The following is a 12,367-nucleotide window of genomic DNA, read 5'->3' as shown; positions in this document are numbered from 1 at the left end:
GAAAGTCAAGAGACTTTGGAAAGGAAGATGATGAGTTTTTATCTTCCAACGTTTTAGCTTTTAGTTGATCAATACCCAAGGAAGATAACAATAATTCAAAACCTTTAGTTGGGTCACAGATAGTGTGTGACTATGATGGAAGCTATAAATCTTTTCCCAAGGAAAATGCACATACACATCTACAACATTTTTAGGGCATTCACAGAGCTCTGAAGCCCATTCTCAGAACCCGTGAAGCTCAGGGTGAGAACTCTATCCTTGATAGATGGCTTCTGACGTGGAATTGACACTTAGTAGTTTAATAATTTCTTTATAAACTGGCAACTTGAGGGGTACCTGGGTGGCTTAGTCGGTTAAGCATCTGCCTTCGGCTCAGGTCATGATCGCGGGGTCCTGGGATTGAGTCCCACATCAGGCTCCCTGCTCAGCAGGGAGTCTGCTTCTCCCTTTCCTCTGACCATCCACCCTGCTCATGCTGTCTCTTTCTCTCTCTCTCAAATGAATAAATAAAAAAAATCTTAAATAAAAATAGGGGCTCCTGGGTGGCTCAGTTTCTTGGGCGTCTGCCTTCGGCTCAGGTTATGATCTCAGGGTCCTGGGATGGAGCCCCGTGTCCAGCTTTCTGTTCAGTGGGGAGCCTGTTTCTCCCTCTCCCTCTTCCTCTGTGCTCGCTCTCTCTCTCAAATAAATAAAACCTTAAAAAAATAAAAAATAAAAATAAACTGGCACATGAAATTTCCCTTCTTTCTGAACAGACTGAACAACTAAAAAATATATTTTGAAAGTCGAGAGATATCTATCTCAGTCTAGGAAGTAATGGAAATATATCATCTCTTTCCATTCATTTATTCACTCACTCATTCAGTAAATATTTATCAGATGCCTCCCGTGCCCAACACTGTTCCAACAGCTGGTGATACAACAGTGAACTGAACAGATAAGGTTCCTGCCCTCAGAGGATTTATGTTTTGTGAAAGAGTTGGCCAATAAATAGATACACAAATAATAGTAAGTATGTTGGATAATGGTAAGTGTTGTGGAGAAAATTAAATCAAGGTGTGAGAGGATGGACAGTGTTAGGGGATGGAGTGTAGTTTAATAGGATGATCAGGGAAGAGCTAACTGATAAAATGACTCAGAACCCAGAACTTCTGAGTGAAGGAGCAAAGCTTGTGGGTATCTGGAGAATCTTTCCAGACACAGGAAATAACAAATGCCCAAGTCCTGAGACAACGAGTGAAAATAAGAGAAGAGGTATGAGGAGTGAGTCCTGGGACACATCAACACGTTAGGGTCAAGGACATAATAAGGAGGATCCATCAATGGAGAAAGAGATCAAGGGGCACTGAGATAGGAGGAAAACAAAGACAGACTGATGTTCTGGAGCCCAACTACAAAATGTCCAAAAAAAGAGAAGGAGGCAGTAAACAACTGGATCAAAAGCTAGTGGTCAAAGGTATGATGAGGACTGAGAATTGACCATTGGTTTCAGCAACAGGGGAATCACTGGTGACCTTAGCAAGAGTAGCAGAGAATGGAGAAAGCCTGAATGGAACACTTCAATAGAGAAAAATTGGAGCAACAAATAGAGACAAGTCATTCAAGAAGTTTTGCTATAAAGGGAAATAGCAAAACGAGACAAATTAGGAGGTATTACAGCGTGATTATATGCTGAGTGGAATGATCCAGCAGGGAGGACAAACTTGAAAGGCATGGGAGGGAAGAGACAACTGCGGAACAGTATCTTTGAGCAGAGGAGAGGCTGATCCTCGAGTAACAAAACTCCAGGGTACTCCAATCTAGGCCACGTGGGGCACCCACAGAAAACATTCTTCATGGAAGAGAAGCTGAAAGTCAAAAATTATAAGCTGCACCAGAAACAATCCATCAAAAGGGGCAGTTGCCAGTTATTTCTTTAAATGAGAGAAATTGTGCCCCACAAATAAGAGATAATAGAACAATTTGAGAATTTTTTAAAGATGTTTTATTATTTGTTAAAGATTTTATTTATTTATTTGAGTAGAGAGCACAAGACGGGGAGCAGCAGAGGGAGAGGGAGAAGCAGGCTCCCCACTGAGCAGGGAGCCTGATGAGGGGTCAATCCCAGGACCCTGAGATCATGACCTGAGCTGAAGGCAGGCACTTAACCGACTGAGCCACCCAGGCAGCCCAAGATTTTTTTTTATTAGTTTTAAGTAATCTCTACACCCAATGTGCGGCTCGAACTTACAACCCCGAGATCAAGAGTCTCATGCTGCACCAACTGAGGCAGCCAGGTGCCCCAATCTGAAAGAGATTTTTTTTTTAAAGATTTTTATTTATTTATGTATTTATTTGAGAGAGCGACAATGAGAAATGGAAAGAGAGCACATGAGAGGGGGGAGGGTCAGAGGGAGAAGCAGACTCCCTGCCGAGCAGGGAGCCCGATGCGGGACTCGATCCCAGGACTCCAGGATCATGACCTGAGCCGAAGGCAGTCGCTTAACCAACTGAGCCACCCAGGCGCCCCTGAAAGAGATTTTTAAGAAAGTATTCTGGATTGTTCAAGGAGAAAAAGAAGTTGAAACCATAAAAAAAAAAAATGAAGAGCATTATGGAAAGAAAAGAGAGAAGGAAGAATACAACAAAATGAAACCACAGAGCCAATTATGTTTTTTACAAACTAAAAAATATTCACTTTGAAATTAAAAAGTCCAGTCCTCATGACAGCAGACACAGCAAATATCCTTGCTCCTGAAACCACTGTAGAAACGTAAAGATGAGACGCCTAGGTGGTTCGGGGGTTAAGCATCTGCCTTCAGCTCAGGTCATGATCCCAGAGTCCTGGGATCGAGTCCCGAGTCGGGGTCCTTGCTCAGCAGAGAACCTGCTTCTCCCTCTGCTTGCCGCTCCCCCTGCTTGTGCTGACTCTCACTTTCTCTCTCTCTGACAAATAAATTTAAAAAAAAAAATCTTAAAAAAAAAAAAACCTAAAGATGGATGGAAATTAAGATGAACACACTAGGGCTTCAGCAAGGCTTAACTTCAAACTGAACACGTTTCTCTCTTCCTCACTCTTGAAGCACCCTCCACACACTTGTTTTTCTGTAGACTCCTTTGTTCCAGGAACTCGGTATCGATATTGACATCTCGCTGACCTCAATGTATACTTAGTAACGAGATTCTGATGGCAGGTGGCAGCGCTGGTCATGAGACCACCTTGAAGACATGACACTTGGCTAGCAGCACGTTCCAGATTCCCATGGAAACCGCCCAGATCCTGTACTTTCTTATAAAACCCCTCAGCCTTTTACCCCAGGCATTAGCCTGCTGCAGCCCTCCTGTGCCTGGCAAAGTAATAAATTTTCTTCCTTCTTTCCATCCAAACTGTCTTCATGTTACATATTTTGGCTCCCGAGAACAGAGGCTGGTTTTCAACAACACTCCCACTGTAGAAATAAGGAAACTGAGATCTGTAGGGATCCCTGCCTAACTCAAAGCCACAAAGACATTCAGTTGCTGACCCTAAATTTAAACTTTTTTCTGACTCCAAATTTCATGGTTTTGCCCCTCTTTGCTGCACGGTGCCCCAGGATAGAGCGGGGCAGCCAAGACACATTGCTCAGAGAGATCATGTAAGCTTTGGAAGTATTATGGGAGATTTCTTAGGAGAAAAATCGATGATGAATTTAAGAATGAAGTTAAATTGCGTGAGATTACAGTGGGTCGGATCAGTTATCTCATTAACAAATCACTGAAACCTAGGAACAAAGATTTGAAAAGGGATGTTGACTTCAGCGGGGTGGAGGAGATTCAGACTGACTCGAGTTTAAGGAAGTAGAGGGTACCAGCAGAGGCTGTGTGGAAATGCTGACCACATGGACTGAGCAAGAAGGGCAGGCTGGAACAGAAACCAGTCTCAATACTCTTCCTGTGACAGCAAGATGTGGTTTGTAACCTGCTGACTTCATTGGAGCAAACCATGATTTTAATTCACGGCAAATGGAAGCTGCATTGTCTTCGATGGGCTATTTAGAGAGTATTTAACAAAATGCTGTTGTAGTTTTTTTTTTTCTGGTGAGAAGTCCTAACATATCACTTGTGTTATGCGGGGGGGTGGGAGGAGGGGGTGTCCTGAAGGAGGTCTTTAAGATGCTCAAGAAGGTTCAGGTGGGGCTGAGAGAGGATTTCTTATGTGCTTACAGGTGACACAAGGGACCACAGACCTGACTGGAGAAATTGGAGTCCTTCTAAAAAAAAAAAAATCTGTGGATAAATCCTGATGCTTCTCTAACCAAACCAAATTCCTGAGGACATAAAATGTCTTTAGACAAGGGGTTCTCAGTCTGAGGCTTCAGGATTTCAATGAACAAGCCCCCCCCCCTTTAGTGCAGGTGTTTGTAGGTATAGGAATTTTTCTGGAGACTTCCTCGAATGGATCTATGATTTTTTTTAAGTATAAAAAGTCATTGCATGCTTAAGCAGATGCCTTGAAAGATCTAAACCCATGGAGCCAGAGAGATGAGAAATAAAGCTCCATGATTATTGAATAAAATGGACTGAACTGTCCCCTCATTTGTCATATGCTGAGCAGACTTGGGTCACAGTATGGGAGATACCCTGAGGGAAGAGAAGGTCCATGCCATGAGGCACCACCCAGGTGCCCTAGAAACATACATTTATATCCGCTATCATTGATGATGAATGTCACCTTAACTATATATGTATGTATATTTGTATATAATGTATATATTTATATACACAAAAATATGTTACTTATATGTGCTGTATGAAAGTATATATACGCATGTGTATATATGTACAATTACACTGGTAAATATAAGTATATATTCTATGTAAATATGTATGTATATGTGACAGTGTATATATACAGATTATTAAATATATATAAATTATAATATAGAGATTATGTAATATAGATTATATATATAGAGAGAAAGAGAGTATATACATACAGATTATATATATAATATATCCAGAAAAAAAATATATCCAGAACATGAAGATAATTTTTCAGCAATGTTTAAGGTCATACAATATCCTATCAAGTACTAAGTCTAATGAAAAATGTTTGGGGGCACCAGCGTGGCTCAGTCAGTTGAGCATCTGCCTTTGGCTCAGGTCATGGTCCCAGGGTTCTGGGATCGAGCCCCATGTCAGGCTCCCTGCTCAGTGGGGAGCCTGGTTCTCCCTCTCCTCCACTTGTGTTCTCTCTCTCTCTCAAATAAATAAATAAAATCTTTAAAGAAAAGAAAAATGTTTGGTATCCTCTTATCAGGTCCTAATGAATGAAAATCAATACACAAAAATGTCCCATATAAAAAGTTTTAGTGCTATTCATTTTAAGCCTGCAGGTTGACATTATTAAGATGCAGAGGGAGCGCCTGGGTGGCTCAGTTGGTTAAGTGCCTGCCTTTGGCTCAGGTCATGATCCCAGGGTCCTGGGATCAAGACCCACATCGGCTCCCAGCTCATCGGGGAGCCTGCTTCTCCCTCTCCCTTGGCCACTCCCTCTGCTTGTGCTCTCCCACTCTCTTTCTCAAATATATGAATAAAATCTTTTAAAAAATTGCAAGGTATTGGGGCACGTGGGTGACTCAGTTGGTTAAGCGTACATGAGCTTTGCTTAAGCTATCACAAGCGATAGCTTAAGGTTGGGAAATTAAGCCCTGCAGCAGTCTCCATGATCAGCTTGGGGTCTGCCTGAGATTTTCTCTCTCCCTCTCCCTCTACCCTCTTCCCACTCACCCTCACTCTACATAAATAAATAAAATCTTTTTTAAAAATGCAATGTATCTTCCAATTAGTTTGCAAGAGGTGCTGACTTACATCAGGGACTGTGGAAATTATTAGCCCCATTTCATCAAAAACTTTTGCTTAAGTAGCAGATGGTACTGAATAATGAATATGTCCTGCCAACAATGTACTTTTTCCATTTGGAGGTTTTGTGTGTTTTTCACTTATGGCAACCATTAAAACTAATGTCAAAAATAAACTTAGAACCAGACCTGAAAAATCTCTGTATAACAGAGTGTAAACCAAGATTTGATCAGAGAATGTGGCGTATTTATTTCATTGTTCATCATATTTTTATGAGAACATTACTCAATGAGAAAAATAAATATTTTTCAAATATTCTTTATTCTCACCTCAGCCTTCCTTGACTTTTATTTTGTAGGTTTTATAATATAGAATATAAAGGCAAAATAATACATGTATATTATATATGAATAATACACCTACAAATAGTTGCTACCTAACCCCCAATTTTTTTTACTGGTAGAGATTGTTTAATTAGAAAAGACTAGAACCCACAAGCCCATGAGCCCACTGCTTTAAATCAGGCTTCTCAAATCCAGCTGCATATCAGACTCACACAGAAAGCGTGTTAAGCCCGGATTTCTTGCGTTCATTCCTAATCCAATTCTCTGAGAGGTGGGACCTGGATATATGATTTTTAAACAAATTTCCAAAGGGATGCTTTGGCATTGATCTGAGGAGAAGCATTACAGTGCCCAGTAGGTGATTGTCTATTAACTCAAACTTCAAGAGACAAACAGATCTAGTGAGTTTCCAGAACTTACTTGGGCAGGAATAATGATAACACAGCACAGGGAGTAACACAGTCGACTGGTCATCAGGAAGCTAAAACAGAACAAGTTTTAGTGCCGACTTATCAGTGAAACCTCTTAGCATGGAAACCTCTTTAGGGTCATAGCGTGGCCACATTTCTGTGCCTCAGCCCTCTCATGGGTAAAACGAGAGATGCAATGCCACCTACTTCTTAGGATTGTTAAGAGAATTAACTGAAATGATGTGTGTAAAATGCCCACAATGGCACCTGGCACGTAGTAAAATCTCGCTGTTACTGGTATCCTAATATTTATGTACCATCCTTTTTAGAATGGATTCGTGAAAAGAATGGTAATAAAAAATTATTATATCTGAGCATAAGCGCTTTGCCACAGTGTTTCAACATAATGTCCAAATATCCGAGAAGAAAAAAAACACTTTGGAATGACTAGAGATGTGGAAAGTCTCAACTAAATGAATTTAGTTGTGTAAAACATGACAGTCTGCTAGTGTAATAAATATCACCTATTTCTTCAAGTTACAAGTAATCCCCAAAGGAAACTGTGGATGTTGTCTCATAGAGATACCCATCTATCTACCACTAATGCTGTTTTCTGTGACAGGCCCAATCTTGATTTTATTTTATTTCTTTGTTTAGGGTCTGCCTCAGCTTCTGAGCTTCATCTCTGTCCTTGCAGATATCAAGATTTCAGCTACCTCCATTAAGAAGAGGGTTAGTTCTAAAATTCACTGAAATGCTGGGCTCAAACCTAGTCAAGACTCTTTCTACGTGTTGATTCCCCTTTTGAATTTCAGTTCATGCCAGAAAAAGAGCTCCCGCTTTTTTTTTTCCTGGAAAAATGCAAATCTGCAAAGCATCTGACTCTGCAGGTGATTCTTCATCTCATGATGAAGACCAGAGCACCTTGAAAACCTTGGGGAGTTCCAAAGACACAAATGTAGGGATCCAAAGGGGTACATACACCCCAGTGTTTATAGCAGCAATGTCCACAATAGCCAAACTGTGGAAAGAGCCAAGATGTCCATCGACAGATGAATGGATGAAGAAGATGTGGTGTATATATATATATATATATATATATATATATATATATATATATATAATGGAATATTATGCAGCCATCAAAAGGAATGAGATCTTGCCATTTGCAATGACGTGGATGGAACTGGAGGGTGTTATGCTGAGTGAAATAAGTCAATCAGAGAAAGACATGTATCCTATGACCTCACTGATATGAGGAGTTCTTAATCTCAGGAAACAAACTAAGTGTTGCTGGAGTGGTGGGGGGTGGGAGGGATGGGGTGTCTGGGTGATAGACATTGGGGAGGGTATGTGCTATGGTGAGCGCTGTGAATTGTGCGACTGTTGAATCATAGACCTGTACTTCTGAAACAAATAATACATTATATGTTAGAAGAAGAAGAAGAAAAAGAAGAAGAAGATAGCAGGAGGGGAAGAATGAAGGGGGAAATCGGAGGGGGAGACGAACCATGAGAGACGATGGACTCTGAAAAACAAACTGAGGGTTCTAGAGGGGAGGGGGGTGGGGGGATGGGTTAGCCTGGTGACAGGTATTAAAGAGGGCACGTTCTGCATGGAGCACTGGGTGTTATACGCAAACAGTGAATCATGGAACACTACATCAAAAACTAATGATGTAATGTACGGTGATTAACATAACAATAAAAAATTTTTAAAAAGTAATGATGTAATGTATGGTGATTAACATAACATAATAAAAAAGAAAAGAAAAGAAAAAAAAGAAAACCTTGGGCAGTTCTATTCAGGCAACAACCTTAGAGGATTGAGCAAGAGGACTCAGGCCCCCTTCCACCTTCCACCACCCAGAATTCTCCTTCTCTAGTCCACATAAGTGCCTCATCTTGACCCCTTGCTAACTGACTTCTGTTTTTTGTATGGTCACTTGTTGGCACCTACGTACTCCTTTGCTTTAGGCTGCATAACCCTTTGCTAAGCTGATGAGCCTGCCAACATTGGACGATCAGCCCTTGCCCTTAATAAGTCTGTGACATTTACCTCTACTTGATGGCCTGGACTCCCAAAAATCCCATCAGCATTGAACAGTGGGAAGCCCCATCTGTCCCTACTGTCTGATGCTAGGGATGGCTGGACATCTGCCCATGTCTAGCTTCTGTCTGCACTGGGTTTTTCACATTGACCTTTCCTCTCTCTGACAGAAGCTTTCAGAGCATGTGGTGACTCCTGAAGGTCTCCTAGATCAGTAAGAGAAGCAAGATTTTTCTTCCCTTGGGGAGATCACCAGACAGGTGACTCATCTGTCACTCCTAATTAGCAGAAAGGGTCTGAATGTTGGAGAATACACAGAGAAAAAAGGATTGGCATTAACCAGACACCAGGGTTCATTAAAAAAACAAAAACATAAAAAATCCTGTTTTTCCAGAATGTAGCCTATTCATGATGTAGTGTTAGGAGAACAGAGAAAAAATGAAGTTAATCAGCAGTGGTAGCCTATCTTAGAAAGTCTTGAAGAGGGGCCATCATAGAGAGATTTGGGTTGCCCATGGAGACCTCCAGAAGAAACAGCATGTAGCCAAAGGCACCAAAAAAAAAAAAAAGCCCATCTTGGAAGGAGCTGATTACCAAGAATTAGGCATGGAATGTATTCTCTTTTTTAATTTTATTTATTTATTTGAGACAGACAGAGAGCGAGAGCTCCGAAGCAGTGGGGAGGGGCAGAGGGAGAGGGAGATGCAGATTCCGCGCTGAGCAGAGAGCCTGATACGGGGCTCTCGATCCCAGGACCCTGAGATCATGACCTGAGCCGAAGGCGGACACTTCACCGACTGAGCCACCCAGGCGCTCCTGGAATGTATTCTTTATAGCTTACAGAACTCTATCCAAGATCCCTTCTCTCTGATGCCACTGTAGACCCTCCAAACCAGAAGCTGCAAAGGGACAGCCAGTATTTCGTGTGGCAAGCAAAATTTTAACAATTCTTTCTTTGAATGGGAATGCTTTTTATGGTGCAGGTTTCCTGCTCACCCTGTCTGACCATCCCTTTAAATCAGATCTTTTTACATATTCACAGGACTTTACTACCTGGCCTCTGAAGGCATTTGCACAGGATTGCTCAAGAATATTATCTAGAACACAGGAGATGAGAGGTTAATAATGCCCACCTTGGATTCTGGGTTTTAGAGCCTTGGGGGATGCCTGAGAGCTTCCTGGCCAGAGGGTCTGGGAGGACTCAGGGGGGGAAGGCAAGCCTGAGTACTTGTAGACTGGGCAGGGTACTGCCCTTGTCAGAGCCTTATTCCTGGTCAGTACATTTATAACTTGCTCATCTATCTGAGGTACCAGGCATCTAGGAACTTTTCTTCTCCAATTTTCATATTTTTCTGGGGAGGAACTCCCAAGAGAGAAATACTAAGAAATTGATTAAGGTCAACAGACTAGAATTTAGCCAAGGTATACTGTAACTATATTTCCAGAACCAGAATTCAGATCTCATGGTTCAAAATTGGGAACATAGTATTTGAAATTGTGAGTGCCCTGGAAAAATCATGACATAGGAACACCAGAGTAATATAGATCCCAGCCAGTGTGCACTGGGGGCAAAAGAAGGGAAGGAAGGAGTTAGAATTGCAAGTCCCATCTGGGAGAGGGAAACAAGTATTCAGGGTTGTGCTCGACTATAAAGTGGGATCTAGACTTCTTTCTCAGAGTCCACTGAACCATCTTAAATTTCCTCCATGTACCTGAAAACATACACAGTTGACGCTTGAACAACATGGGTTTGAACTGCGCAGGTCTACTTATACCTGAATTTTTTTTTCAGTACAGTATTGTAAATGTATTTTCTTTTCCTTGTGATTTTCTTTTTTTCCCCAAAGATTTATTTATTTATTTTAGAGGGAGAGAGAGTGGGGGTGAGGAGGGGCAGAGGGAGAGGGAAAGAGAGAGTCCCATGTAGACTCTGCACTGAGCAAAGAGCCTGACCCAGGGCTCCATTCCACAACCCTGAGATCACAACCTGAGCCAAAACCAAGAGTCAGATGCTTACTTAACCTACTGTGCCACCCAGGTGCCCCTTGTGATTTTCTTTTCTTTCTTTCTTTTTTAAAAAGATTTTATTTATTTATGAGGGAGAGAGAGGACAAGCAGGGAAAGGGGCAGAAGGAGAGGGAGAAGCAGGCTCCCCACTGAGCAGGGAGCCTCATGTGGGGCTCGATCCCAGGACCCTGGCACCATGACCTGAGCTGAAGGCAGATGCTTAACCGACTGAGCTACCCAGGCGCCCTGCACCTTGTGACATTCTTAATAACTTTTTCTTTTCTCTAGCTTACTTTATTGTAAGTACACAGTATATAACACATATACAAATAGGTGGTTAATCAACTATGTTATTGGTAAGGCTTCTAGTCAACAGTAGGCTATTAGTAGTTAGGATATTAGGGAGCCAAAAGTTGTACATGGATTTTCCACCGAGGGTGTGGGTGGGTCAGCACCTCCAACTCACATTATTCGAGGGTATATTTAAAGAGATATGGACTGGTGTAGACAACCTTCTTTGTGAGTCTGTGTGTCCCTACAGGGCCACTCCTAGAACCATCCACACACCCAAGTTTGAAAATTAAGAGACCCAGTGAAGACTTCTAAGTGAAAAAGTACTATTAATGAATTTTGCTATATTAATCTAGTAATAAATATCCACTGAATGAATTCTTGCAGGATTTACCATCTATAAATCTTATAATTATTCGGTATTCAAGTAGAATTGGAACAGAGAATAAAAACAGTACATTTCTTTTTTTTTATAAAGATTTTATGTAATTTATTTGACAGAGAGAGACACAGCGAGAGAGGGAACACAAGCAGGGGGAGTGGGAGAGGGAGAAGCAGGCTTCCCTTGAAGCAGGGAGCCCAATGCGGGGCTCGATCCCAGGACCCTGGGACCATGACCTGAGCCAAAGGCAGACACTTAACGACTGAGCCACGCATGTGCCCCAAAACAGTACATTTCTGATTTACTAAAAAGAAAAACAGAAACATTTTCTGTAAGTGAAATAGTACATATGTATAAGGAAAAGACATACCTTTTTATAAAACAGCTCAAAAATAATTTGTGTTTTTGAGTCATTTTAAAATGTAACTGTTTAAAAGAATATAAATATGTAGTGATAAATATTCTGTAACTGTTTTATAAGAATGCTCATTACAACAGCGAAAGAAAGGACAGCCATCATTCCTGGTTTAGCTACATATTAATTAACTAATTTTCTCTTGGTATTACCTTTGCAATATTCACAAATTATAAGCTACCAAAGAGTATATAATGACAAGATTTTCTCCCAATCCAGTTTCTCTCCCTTGGCACAATCAATATTTTTGTCTTTTGGGTATCCATCCATATATATTTTAAGCAAGTATGCATATATTAAATATACACATTCCCTCTTTTCACACAAATAGTAATATACTAACCATGGTGTTCCTCATCCAGCTTTTTTCACTTAACATTATATATAGTTAATCATTCCATAACACTCCATAAAGAGCTTTCTTATTTTTACACCTGCAAAGTATTCCCTCTGCATTTATTTAACTGTTCACCTACTAAAGGACATTTAGTGTGATTCTAATATTTTGCTGTAAAAATGCTATACTCAATAACCTTATATGAGGTTTTGCGAACATGAAAGCATCTGCAGGAATAAGCTTCTAGAAGTATAATCTATGAGATAAAGGGAAATGCATTTGTAATTTTGATAGAAATTGCTACACTGTCCT

Source organism: Eumetopias jubatus, unplaced genomic scaffold (assembly GCF_037043125.1).
Source record: "Eumetopias jubatus isolate StellerSeaLion01/CBP00866 unplaced genomic scaffold, mEumJub1_p1.0 scaffold_10, whole genome shotgun sequence".
In the NCBI taxonomy this organism is placed as follows: domain Eukaryota; kingdom Metazoa; phylum Chordata; class Mammalia; order Carnivora; family Otariidae; genus Eumetopias; species Eumetopias jubatus.
The sequence above is the reverse complement of the archived record's forward strand: the minus strand, read 5'-3'. Positions refer to the sequence as shown.